At 41.0% G+C, this 12673-nt stretch overlaps 1 protein-coding gene across 2 annotated transcripts in view; it reads left to right on the forward strand.

The window, feature by feature from the left end:
• Positions 1-4557: 4557 nt before the first annotated feature.
• Positions 4558-12673, forward strand: part of PCGF3 (polycomb group ring finger 3) — a 71193-nt gene continuing 63077 nt past the window's right edge. For both annotated transcript variants that reach the window (XM_032767091.2, XM_032767093.2), the window contains exons 1-2: positions 4558-4708; positions 8347-8451. The gene's annotated coding sequence lies outside the window, so the exon portion shown is untranslated. The remainder of the gene's footprint in view (positions 4709-8346; positions 8452-12673) is intronic.

Raw genomic sequence — 12673 nt, forward strand, 5'->3', positions numbered from 1 at the left:
ACCAGAGCTGGAAGTCAGTGCTGTATTTAAGCGGAAAGCTATGAAACTCAGATCTCCAGTGATGAATGTTTCTAGATGTTGAGGTAATAGATATTAAATTGGTCACTGGTGCAGGATTGAATAGGATAAATCTTGGCCAACAGACCTGTGACCTCTGTAGGCTGAGATTTCCAAAGGAGCCTAAGGGATTTAATACCAAAATCCCACTGAAATTTGATATAGTAGTGTGCCAAAACTCCCTTAGGTTTCTTTGAAAAGCCTATCTGATTTTTTAAGGCTTTTTTTTTCTTGACCCATATTTGTGAAAGACATCACTTTCATGGTAAACACTTTAAAGAAAAAGGACTATTAGCACATTCCTCCTAAATTTGGAGTTAGAAGTAGCCCTGCTTTGAGTAGTTTAGGGGGCATTGTGCAGCTGAGAAGGTCAAAGATATGAAGTACTATGCTTCCATATGTCAATCTACAGTTGATTCCATGAGAAGGCAGGATGGTCTTGAAGTAAAGATACAGAACAGGGAGACAGGAGACATGCCTCTTACTCCTGGATTTGCCACAGATTTTGTGTGTAACCTTGAGCAAGTTGCTCTGTATCTCCTTTGAAATAGGGTTAATACTAGCCTCTCTCACGGGTGATGTAACAGGTTTTTTTATGTTTGTAAGGTGCTTTGAGAGCCTCAGATAGAAGGTCTTATCACAGATTTCATGATTCTGCAGCCTACTGCATAATTGTCACAAATTCAAGTATAAGCAGCCTAATACTTCCTTCCTTGTTAATGTTCATTATCACCCTAGGCTGTAACTTCAGTACTGCACTAGATCAAATGAAATAATGTATTGGTTATACCTAAGCACACTTGTAAATGAGTACAGTTCTTAGTGTTTTATGATTCTCATTTACTCTTTCTGCGTCTCTCTGTCACTGATAAACCAAACACTTGTTTACTTTGTCATTGGGAAAAGCTGTTACTTGACAATAACTTTGATTCACTTTTTACCAAGGTCCTGTATGTACAGAAAACTTAGGTTAAAATTTTTAAGCTTGCAAAGTAAAGCACAGAAAAGAAATGTTCAAAATAATTTTGATTATACATAATTTTGCTTCCTGCTTATGCATTATAGGCTTCAGCTACATGACTGCAGTATTGCCAGTACCAAGCATTCGAAAAAATCATGAGATTGGCTGAAAAAAAGTTTTTGGTTCTTATTTGCATTTTTGGATTTTGAATTTTTAAGGTACAATTGGGTAATGTGTTCAGGCTTTTCTCTGCAAACCTGAAGGCTAGAAACTTTAAATGAAAGCTGAAAACCTCCATGTGGTTGCAGGACTCCAGGATCTGGAGCTTTAAGAAACACCAAATATTATGCAACTTGTTATAAAATTAATTGGTAGCGCTGTGGTTACATACTGTTTTTTTCATGGTTGTCCCTCAGCACACTTCTAGATATGGAGGGCTTTCATATACTGGGAACTGAGGCCTTCAGACCGAAACTTGTCTGCTAATCTTGTGTTCCTGATGATTGGTTGTCAAACTTGAGGCCTCAGGGATGAATTTTTCAAAATTCTTAATGTGACCGATAGGGCAATTTTCTTGACAGACTGTATAGCATTAAGTTTATGTATTATTGTGGGCCAGGATTGCTTGTAGTGTCAGTAGTGGGGAGATGTGACCGATGGAAAACCTGAGTTCAAAAGACTGTATTGAAAAAGTCTCAGGTGAATATGGAATTTTGGAAGGTTGGCTCGGGTGCCTGGAGCAGCTGGCAAAGATGTAAATCAATGCAGGGGGTGGGAAGATGGCTGGGCAGTCATGCGAGAGAGAGACACTGTCCTTCTCTCTCGCTATTGCAGCACACTTGGCGTGGAGGGGCAGGGCTTCAGGGTGTTTCTGAGGAGGTAGGCATGGGGCATGCTCTGTCCCCTCTGCTCTGCCTGCTTAGTGAATTCCCCCAGGAGTGTAAAACAGGTGTAAAAGTTTTAAGGCTCCTTCACATTGCCAGAGGGCTAGAATAATAGAATATCAGAGTTGGAAGGGACTTCAGGAGGTCATCTAGTCCAACTGCCTGCTCAAAGCAGGACCAGTCCCCAACTAAATCATCCCAGCCAGGGCTTTGTCAAGCCTGACCTTAAAAACCTCTAAGGAAGGAGATTCCACCACCTCCCCAGGTAACCCATTCCAGTGCTTCACCACCCTTCTACTGGAAAAGTTTTTCCTGATATCCAACCTAAACCTCCCCCGCTGCAACTTGAGACCATTACTCCTTGTTTTGACATCAGGTACCACTGAGAACAGTCTAGATCCATCCTCTGTGGAACCCCCTTTCAGGTAGTTGAAAGCAGCTATCAAATCCCCCCTGATTCTTCTCTTCTGCAGACTNTCTGTGATTTTCTTTTTAAATTCTATTTTCAATAAAACTTGTAGAAAGAAATCTCAAATCTGTATGTGTTCCAGCTGAGTAGCCCGAAAATCCCCCAAACCCTCCACTTTCCATCCCTCCTCGGAGACATGATTGTGGGTAATGAATTACCTGGTTATCTGTAACTTTTAACAAAGAGGTTTATAATGTATCATTTGTCTCTCCTCAGTCCTAAAAATATGTGTAAGTGGTCTGTTGGCCTGATGCTAGCCCCTCTGCACAGGCTGAGTTCCACTGTCAATCAGGAGATTTAGATCAGATCCTGCAACCCTTAGTCCCATTGACTTCATAAATACTTCCATAAAAAGTACTACTACCTGCATGCCCAAGGGTTGTAGTTTCAGTTCCATAAAGCTTCATGATCTTGGGCACTTTAGTGCTCTAGTTCTTTTGACCAATAGGGCCATATTAGTGCCAAAAGACAATTTTAACTGCCTCCCTTATATGTAACAGAACTTTCCTAAGAATGTTTCTTAAAATCTCCTTTTCAGGCAAGTAAACCTCCTGTATTGCTGTGACTTCTTAAAATGACATTTTGTTTAGAATCCAGCTAGGAGCATGGGGGGTGGGAGCCACACCACAAACTGATGGATTTAATTAGGTCTTGAATCTGTATTCCGTTTAGGGATGAAGACAATTAGCTTCTCTACCCTTGTGAGTTGGGCGGGGGGGAGCGAAAGAGGGAATGAGAAGTCGCTGCATTATTCTGCTTTTCCTACCAGAAGTTGAAATCCATGCTGTACCTAAGTGCTGTCAGCCACCATAAAGAGAGCAGAACACTTAAAATACTGTTAATGCTGGAGGTTGGATGAAACATTATTGAAGCTGGTTAATGTAGCAGCTGCTTTTCATTCAGGGTAAATGTAAGAAGCAGTTAAACTCTCTTTAGAGTAAAACAGCTGAAACAATAGGAGCCACTGCTCAAAATATGAGCCATATGTAAGTCTGGTCAGAAGCTGAGTTCTGGGGGTGATTAGGGGGTGGGGGTCTCTGGAGGAAGTGGTTAGGGGACAATGAGCAGGGTGGCGAAAGCAAGCTTGATATAACGTGGTCTCACCTATAGTGTGGTAAGATTTTTTTTTTTGGGCCTCGAAGGGCCACGTTATATCAGGATAGAGGTGTAATTTACATAAATTACCAAAATAATTGAAACCAGAGTGATTATATTTGTATTATTTTGACAACTAAAATATTCAGAATTTTGTAGAATTTTAAAGTATCGGACACAGAAATTTTTAATTTTTTGGTGCATGTGACCAGGTTGGGACTCACCACCGCAGCGTCTCCTACTGGTTGTCTCCGGAAATTAGCTCAGTCAGGTGGAGCGCCCTCTCCTGGTGGTGTCCTGTCCATTGTCTTGCCCTTGGTTAGCATCTGAGCTCCCGTCACCCTCTTCTGGACCACTGTACTCCGGCAGTGCCCCTTTGTTCATCCTCACCCCTTCCGTGTGTGTTTGTTTTGATCAGCAGTCTTCCTACGCCACAGCCACCATGTCCAACCACACCCCCAAAGTCTAATCCCTCTTGTCCGGGATCTGGCATAGTCTGTGATGGCCGTTCCCTATGGTGGATGGTGGGGTGTACTGCAAGAGGGATGGGGGGGACCCAGGCCCGCCCTCTACTCTGGGTCCCGGCCCAGGGACCTTCCGGCGGCAGCCTCCCTGTCCTCCTTCTTTTCCCTTGTCTGTCCGCTTCCCCTGCGGCCCCTTGCACCTGCGAGGTCCTTCCCTTCAGGGCCTGCAACGTGGCAGGCTACAGGCTAGAGCTCCCTTCTGTTCCCTGAGCCTGGCCAGCACTGCTCTGTCCACGGTGCTAGTCTCCCAGCTCTGGAGACAGACCTTCCCCTGTCAAAGGTCTGGGACAGACTGACTCTCCCTTCCCTGAGCAGCCTTTTTATAGAGCTGAGCCTGGCCCTGACTGGCTGTCTCCAATCTTGGCCCCGATTGGCTCCCAACAAGTCCTTTTCTAATTGGCAGCCCATTTGCGCAGGCGCACTGGCCTGTTGCAGCCTACACTCTCTGGGAGTGGGGCAGCCGCCCCACTACAGTACAGAATTTTTAATTTTTTGGTGCAGAATTCCCCCAGGAGTAGGTATTCAACTTCTTTAACACTATGACCATCCCTTCTCTTTCTGCAGTCCCCTGTCTCATTTGCTACACGTTTCAACTTCTACAACAAATGAGACAGAAGTTCAACAGACAACAGCCTGTTTCCCTACACAACCCTGATTTATTCCCTGAGCACCATCCATCCTATCCACTGAATGAAGCCGGGGTCCTGTGGAAAAAATAGTATGTGCTCATGTAATTACAGACTCTCATCATTCATAGCAAGTGGTAGGGGCCTGGTAGTTAGTGAATTGAAGTTAAACAAGTAAGCTTTATTCTAGTTGTCCTAACGTATTTGATTTATCTATCCTTAACTTTTTTTGTCACTTTCTTTATGTAATTTCCTAGTTTTTTTTTAAAGGTAAAACAAATAGAATTATGTGCAAATAACTCTCCAACATTGCAGCACAGATTACTAGCACCTGTGCTAAGATATTAATTACAAATGTTGGCAGAAAGAGTAACCTGTTACCATTTGTGCATCACCCGCTAGGAGATGCTGCTGCATAATACTCCATTACAGTAGGGTTTATGTGCCTGAATAGCCCCATTTTAAACAGCATGGCCGATAATTAAAGCTGGGCCAACTTTTTTTCATAGAGACATTGGGTATGTCTGCGCAGTGTTCCGAAGTGAGTGGGAGTGAGCCTCCCAGCTCAGGTTGGCAGACTCGGACTAGAGGGGCTTGTGCTAGTGCTCTGAAAATAGCTCTCTAAACAGAGCTCTGAAGTTGTGCTCCAGATGCTGAAGCCCACCCTACTCGGGGTTTCAGGGCCTGAGCTGCAACTTCAAAGTGCTGACTCTACAGTTATTTTTAGAGCACTAGAATGAGCTGTGCTACTCAGACTCTGTCAGTGTGGGCTGGGAGGCTTGCTGCTGCTCGCTCCAAAACACTAAATAGACATACCCATTGTATCTGAAATGGCTGGGACTTAGGTCTGTCATATTAAAGAGCTGTTCTATTCCCAGCTGTATAACCTCTCAGTGGGATAGGAGGCCTTATTCAATTAGTAGTGAAGTAGATAGGACAATCACAAGTCGGTAAATGTTGAATTTGAATGCATGATTTCCAGGTCCTAGTCTACTGCACCTTAGCCTAGTACAAAGCCTATTTTGATAAATCAGTTACACATTTTTTTTCTTATTTGGAGCTGTGGTTTGGCTGGAATAAGCCACAGTGCTGACAGAATTATAGAGGTTTTTGGCAGCAAAGTGGGAGTAAGCTGTACTTTCCACCAGTGATTTGACCATCTTAATTTAGCTCCAAAACTTGCCCAAAGCTGGATTGGTTTTATGTTGCCAGCAAGTTTCAAGCTCTTGCTGCAGTGCATGGAGGAAATAGATATCTCTCCCTGCTGCAAATTTGTCAGACGAATTATTAAAAGTGTTATGTCACCATAGTTGCTGCTGCTTTAAAACACATGTACGTTAAAGACGCAGTTTCCTAATAGAGTGCCTTATTGTGCGTTTTGCTCAGTTTAATAGTGTCTGTAACCATGGCATTTAAGACTATATCCTCAGTGGGGAAAAAAGAGTGTGTTTTATAAATGTTGATAGCTAACACAACATTTTGTGGTGAAGACATCGGAAGTACTTAGGTCAAGTGTCTAGCCAAGAATTCGAATTTTGTCTTTTCTCAATCTACAAATAAATTCTTTGTAGGTAATACACTTCAAAACTTATCCAGTCCATCCGTGTTCTGTCGTGACCGTTTCTTATTTGTTCATCACCATGTCACTTTTATTTCTCTGTCATGTTGAACGTCAGTAAACCTAATTATGACTTTTTTTAAACAGTCTTAACTGCCAGGATCACAGGAGTAAATTAAAATATCCCCTTAACCTAAGAATCAGAGAAGTCTATTCAAAGTAGATATAAATGCAGCCTGCACTAGATCTGGCCCCTTGAGCATGCTAAGCCACAGTATTGAGTAAAACCTGGTGTTGACTTAGTAGTAGATACATAGATTTTATTAAATTTGTATCTGATCATACAGTGAGTCTCAGAAGATTTACACAGAAGTAATGTGCTGTACCATCTGTTTGTTCTTCTTGTCTTACCTGACTGCTGATGTTACTACTAAGGTCTTCTCAGTTGTTTTTGTTTTATTTTATTTCATTTTATTTATTTAACCTGTGTGTAAGGGTTTAATACCTTAACTATTGCAAATAGCCTGTGGCTGAAGATCATGCCTGTTTATACATATTTTCTTTTACTTAATAAAAGTTATATTGGTTCAGCTGTTTGAAGAATCCAATAAAAATATACCTCCCTGGGATTTCTGATGTTTGACTGTTTCTGAATTGGCAACAGAACATAGAGTAGCATTAAGTGTGCTAGTTAAACTCACGGAGGATAGGTCCATCAGTGGCTATTAGCCAGGATGGGAAGGGATGCAGAACCATGCTCTGAAGTGTCCCTAGTGTCTGTTTGCCAGAAACTGGGAATGGGCTGCAGGGGATGAATCACTTGATGATTGCCTGTGCTGTTCATTCCCTCTGAAGCACCTGGCATTAGGCAGAAGACAGGGTACTGGGCTAGATGGACCTTTGGTCTGACCCAGTATGGAAATTCTTATGTAAGTTGGATGTTTTAACTTGTCTATAATAGTAAATACACCTTTAGCTTGATATAACACTGTCCTCAGGAGCCAAAAAAATCTTACCGCATTATAGGTGAAACCGTGTTATATCAAACTTGCTTTGATCCACCGGAGTGTGCAGCCCTGCCCCCCGGAGCACTACTTTACTGCGTTATATACGAATTCATGTTATATCGGGTCACGTTATATCGAGGTAGAGGTGTATTGCCAATATTTCAAATTGGGCTAGAAGCAGTTACTCAGGAAGCCGTGTTAAGACCTAGTTACATGGCAGTGACTACTTATCAGCCATTTTACTACAAAATTTATTGAAGTCAACAGGAGCTGTTGGGTTCTCAGCACCCATAACAAATCAGGCCACTTACGAGCTGTCTAATTATGGGCTCTTGCTTGCGATATTCAAAGGCGCTTAGGCACCCAACTTCCTGAGGTCCCTTAAAAATACTAGCCTACGAGCCTAACTTTACCAGTTTTCTAAAACCTTGACCAACCATTGTGTCACAGTAGTGCTGTTGAGATATAGTGAAAAGTTTCTACCTATTATCTTAATGATTTTATTTTGCTGTCCATCAAACAAGAAATGTATGTAAGTTAATGATGGTGTCTCTTAAAAAATCCTGCAATATTGAGTGAAGAACTGAGAGAGTCCCAAGAGTGAAGAACACTCTTAAGGTCTAAAGCGCTGAATACAAATTTATTTTCCAGATGTTTTCATATTCCCACCTTCCGCGTGCCTCTTAAGTGTATGTTAAGAGTTGTGCTGCTATGCAAGTTATTTCTGGTCTCATTAGGAAATAGACAAAGTACGTTTATGTTAATAGAGTGCACCTAAGGTGTGAATTTCATCTAATACACAGTACTAGGAAGAAATCAATAATCTGCCTCAGGCATTTAAGTCCTCCCTAAAGTAATTGTGAAAAGCATCTTTGTTCTAGTTTTAAACACGCTTCTTCAAGCAACAAGTGTGGTCTGCTTTTGCACCAGTTTCAAAATTAATTGTGTTTTATGGGAGAATATTCTTAAAGTTTCTGCCACACTTGAAAAATACTTCTTCTCTCTTTATGTGCATGTGAAAGCACACTAAAGTGTTCAGAGGGGGCCTGGGACTTCACTTTCCTGCCTTTCTATGCCATGGTAAGAGATGTATGTTGATGTTAAGGGTCGTATGTGGAGATCTAAACATTTTGAGCGTCATCTCCTGTTCTCTTTTCACTTTTAGTGAAGAGAACTCAAGACTGATTCTGGAATACTATTTGTAAATTTGTTCAGATGAGGAGACCCAGGGCTTAAATTGGATGGAAACTCAAATACTGGAGAAAGTGGGGTAGGTTTATTCATCTTTTTAGAGTATAGCTTGTTGGACTTTATTCACATAACTGTACAGATGACAGGCTATCCCTGAGACATTTCAGGGGAATCAGTTTAGCTCAGTGTTAATGAACAATTATTTCTGCTTAATTGAAATAGTACTAGCTAAAGGTATGTTTACACAGCAATAAAAGATCTGGTGGCTGGCCTGGGTTGTCTGATTCAGGCTGGGGCTGCGGGGCTATGAAATTGCAGTGTAGCTGTTCAGGGTCAGGCTGGACCCCAGGCTCAGAGACCCTCCCGTCCTTGCAAGGTCTCGGAGCCTGGGGTCTAGCCTGATCTCAAACATCTACACTGTAGATTTATAGCCCTGTGAGCCCCAGTCAGCTGACCTGGGCTCTGAGACATGGTGGCATGGTTTTTTAACGGCAGTTAGTCATACCCTAAAGTTCTAAATAGGGACTTGTTCAGTAAGTATACAGTGGTCTAAACTCCAGTTTTCTGATAGCTTAAGGTTCAGTTGTGGCTGTGAATGCAGACCATTAACTCCAATCGCCACATTTAAATCCATGGCTGACTTCCCTTAAGCTTTCCAGAAAAATCCTATATTAAAGGAACTCTCCATGCTTATTATCAGGTATATTCGTTAGGTTTTTGTGAAGGTTTTTCTTTTTTTCAGGGAGCTATTAGGTTTTCTGATGTAATGAATTAAAATTGATTGTCTTGTGTTTTTTATTAATTAGTATATTTTAAGGATTTTCAGTTTTATAAAAATGGCATCTTCTCTTAACTGGGAGAAGATATGTAATAGATGTCTCAATTAAGAGGATTTTATGGAGTGAGCGTTTATTTTAAATCTTGGTGGAGCACCTTGATCCTGTTCACAAACCCCAAACTGTTCATTTAAGTCTGTGTGAGAACCTCCAGACCATTTATTTTACTTTAGAAGAAACTTCTTTAAAATAAGGCTAGAGTGTCTTGGTGTGTGTTTCCTCATTTCTGCTGTCCTCTGACTTGTCAATGAAGTATGTACCCACTTGCCTGTACTTGACACTAACACACTTCCTGTATTGTAGAGTATGAGGCTCAAGGTGGTAGAGAATAAATACTTGTATTATGATGGTGCCTGAAGTCCCAGGGATCTATTTTGCTGGGTAAACACAGATAAGAAGACAGTCCCTGCCCCGAAGACTGCCCTCAAACACTTGAGAAGAGTCTAGTGAGAGAGAGGGCTCTACTGAATGTTTTAGGGCTGCATTCAGTGACTTATATCCTGGTGTCCTTTCAGTCTTGGCCTGACATAAATGAGCCAGAGAAGATGGGTGGGATTTGCTTTGAAATGGGTTGTGTTAAAGTAAGGTATCCATTACTCTTTTAACCTCAGATCACTTAATAGTCACCTGAGGACCAATCGTTATGTGATAAGCTTTTTAGCTTAATTATTTAGCCAATCAGTGCTCAGGAGGGAGGGAGGTACTCTGACAAACAAAACAGATGGTGGACTGTTACTGTGGCATAGAAATGAGAGCAGCTCAGATTTTTCAGTCTTGAAAATGGTTAAAATACTGATCTTCCCAAGAACGGATGAGAACTGAACTGCTAATGATAATGCTTGTTTCTGTGTCAGAAATCACAACCAGTTAATCAACTGGAATTCAATGGGCTTGGAATTGAAATGGATTCCTTACAACTTTGTTTGGTACAGAAAGTATTTGTAGCTCTGATTACTGAGGATTTTGATTGGGTTAATTGTTTCAAATACTGTCAAAATACAGCACAGCGTCTGTCTTTTAAAAGGTGTATGCTGCTATTGTGTTTCGGCACCTCTGAGGTTCAGGCCCCTGGTATGAAGCTGGTTTTGACTGCATTAGAAGAGCATTCATGCAGGCTTGCGTGACTGGGCTTTTAGTCTCTTCTTTCCCCAGATCTGCAGAAAATGAATCTGTTATTAGCTTATGTGCTTGCTTTATAAAGTTGGTGGTTTGGTGCCCTCTACTGGAGCTATTACTTTTCTGTGGAGAGGAAAAGAGTACTACTTAAATTTTTGAGAATTTAAAAAATACGGCTAGCATAATACATATTTCTATACATATATATGAAGCTTGCACATCATACCCAACAACTTTATGCAGAATTACACTGGTCGCATTCAGTCACATAAGTTAACAAATGACCATGCCCATGCTGCTAATAACTTGACTTACTAAAACAGAATTTTAAATATCAAATTCACTTTTTGCTCTTTAAGTGAATTTACCTCTTGCATTACATTCCACATTGACAGTGAAAATTATTTACTTGTTTCTAGGTAGTTTTACTCTTGGTAGCACAGACGCTGCAGGAAGAAATTTGTTAACCTTTTTCTACTAGAACTGTAAAACATTTTTTTTTTTTTTTACTCTTACACTTGGTAAATATTTTTGTGAAAATCTATAGTAGGAGCCATATTTGAACTTATTATTCTCTATTAAATGGTTGGCAAATTGTTTAGCAGGTTTGTGGCCAAAACAATTAAAACCAACAGTACAAAAACTCCTGAAAACAAACAACTTGTTTTTAAACCAAAGCACCTCATAAACTTCTGCTTTCCCATCTCCTTTCTTCCTTCAGTCTCTTATGTTGTATCTAATAGACTTCTCTTTTGTTCTCCACATTACTTTAGACACCTGCAGCAATGTGGATAAAATCAATTACTTTCTTAAAAAAAAAAGTTTTTTTTTAATTTAAATCAGATTTTTTTTTTAAAATCTCTTTAAAATATTTAAAATTAATCTTGAAATTGACAATTTGTGTTCAGGCCTAACCTTAATCTATTGAAATAATTTTAATTAAATAAATATTAATCGGTACATATTTGCTATCACTTTTTTAAAAAGTCAGACCATTGGACTAGTTGAAACCACTGGCTAAGCTCCTAAAGCCAGAGCTGGTTGAAATACCAACCTAGCTTTTGACAGCAGTAGCCTATTCTCCAGGTGCACAAAGGATACTTTCTTCATTTCATTTCATTTTATTCAACTAGTTAAATTCAGTGACTTTATCATTCAAAGATGATAAACCAATTGGGAATTAAAGCAGGAAAGCATAAATAAAAATTAAAGGTGAGAGGATGAGATTGTGATGGGATCCCCAGGCTGCAGCCTGGGACTGTGGGACCTCTGTACCCCCTTAACTCTCCAGGCTGGGCTGTCTCTCACAATGCTTTGCTAGTGACAAGCAGCAAATTCCTTCAGGTGCTGTTATCACTCAGTACAATTACGTGTGGAGCCCTACACCCAGCTAGATTGTGTAAATACTCCGAAAGCACTCATGACAAACACCTGTCAGGGATGGTCTAGATAATACTTAGTCCTGCCTTGAGTGCAAGGGACTGGACTAGATGACCTCTCGAGGTCCCTTCCAGTTCTATGAATCACACAGAACAAGGCACCAGCCAGATCCCTCCCACCTTCCAGCCTTGTACCTCAGCAATATGCCATCTTGCACTGCTTGAGACACTTTGAGCAATGCAAGTTATTAATTGGTTCACCACTTCATCAGTGGAAAGTGGACATACAGCAGCTTTTGTAAACCCAAGTGTTGCAGGCACAGAAGAATGCCCAAGGCGAGCAACACAAGCACATTTACCAAACATTTCAGGCAAACTCACTGGTAAAGATAAACAGTTAAACAAATTTACTGACTACAAAAGATAGTTTTTAAGTGATAGGCAAAAAGTCAGAGTGGTTACCAAAACAAAATAAAACAAGCACACAGTCTAAACTCTTAACCCTATTCGACTGGGCAACATCTAGATTAAGCAATTTTTTCACTCCCCTGGATATTGCAGTTCATAGTACACAGGTTTCAGTCTTGAAACCTCAGCCAGTTTCCTCTATTGGAGTCTTCAGTCTCCTGAGTGTCCTTGTTGCTTGCAGCATAGGTGGGAGAGGAAGAAAAGTCCAAGCATGTGACCCATGTTCTGTTTTATACCCGTAGGGTACATCTACACTACGGGATTATTCCGATTTTACATAAACCAGTTTTGTAAAACAGATTGTATAAAGTCAAGTGCACGCGGCCACACTAGGCACATTAATTTGGCGGCGTGTGTCCATGGTCCGAGGCTAGTGTCGATTTCTGGAGCATTGCACTGTGGGTAGCTATTCCGTAGCTATCCCATAGTTCCTGCAGTCTCCCCCGCCCCTTGGAATTCTGGGTTGAGATGCCAGTGCCTGATGCGGCAAAAATCATTGTTG

This window comes from Chelonoidis abingdonii, chromosome 6 (genome assembly GCF_003597395.2).
Source record: "Chelonoidis abingdonii isolate Lonesome George chromosome 6, CheloAbing_2.0, whole genome shotgun sequence".
NCBI classification, from domain to species: Eukaryota; Metazoa; Chordata; order Testudines; family Testudinidae; genus Chelonoidis; species Chelonoidis abingdonii.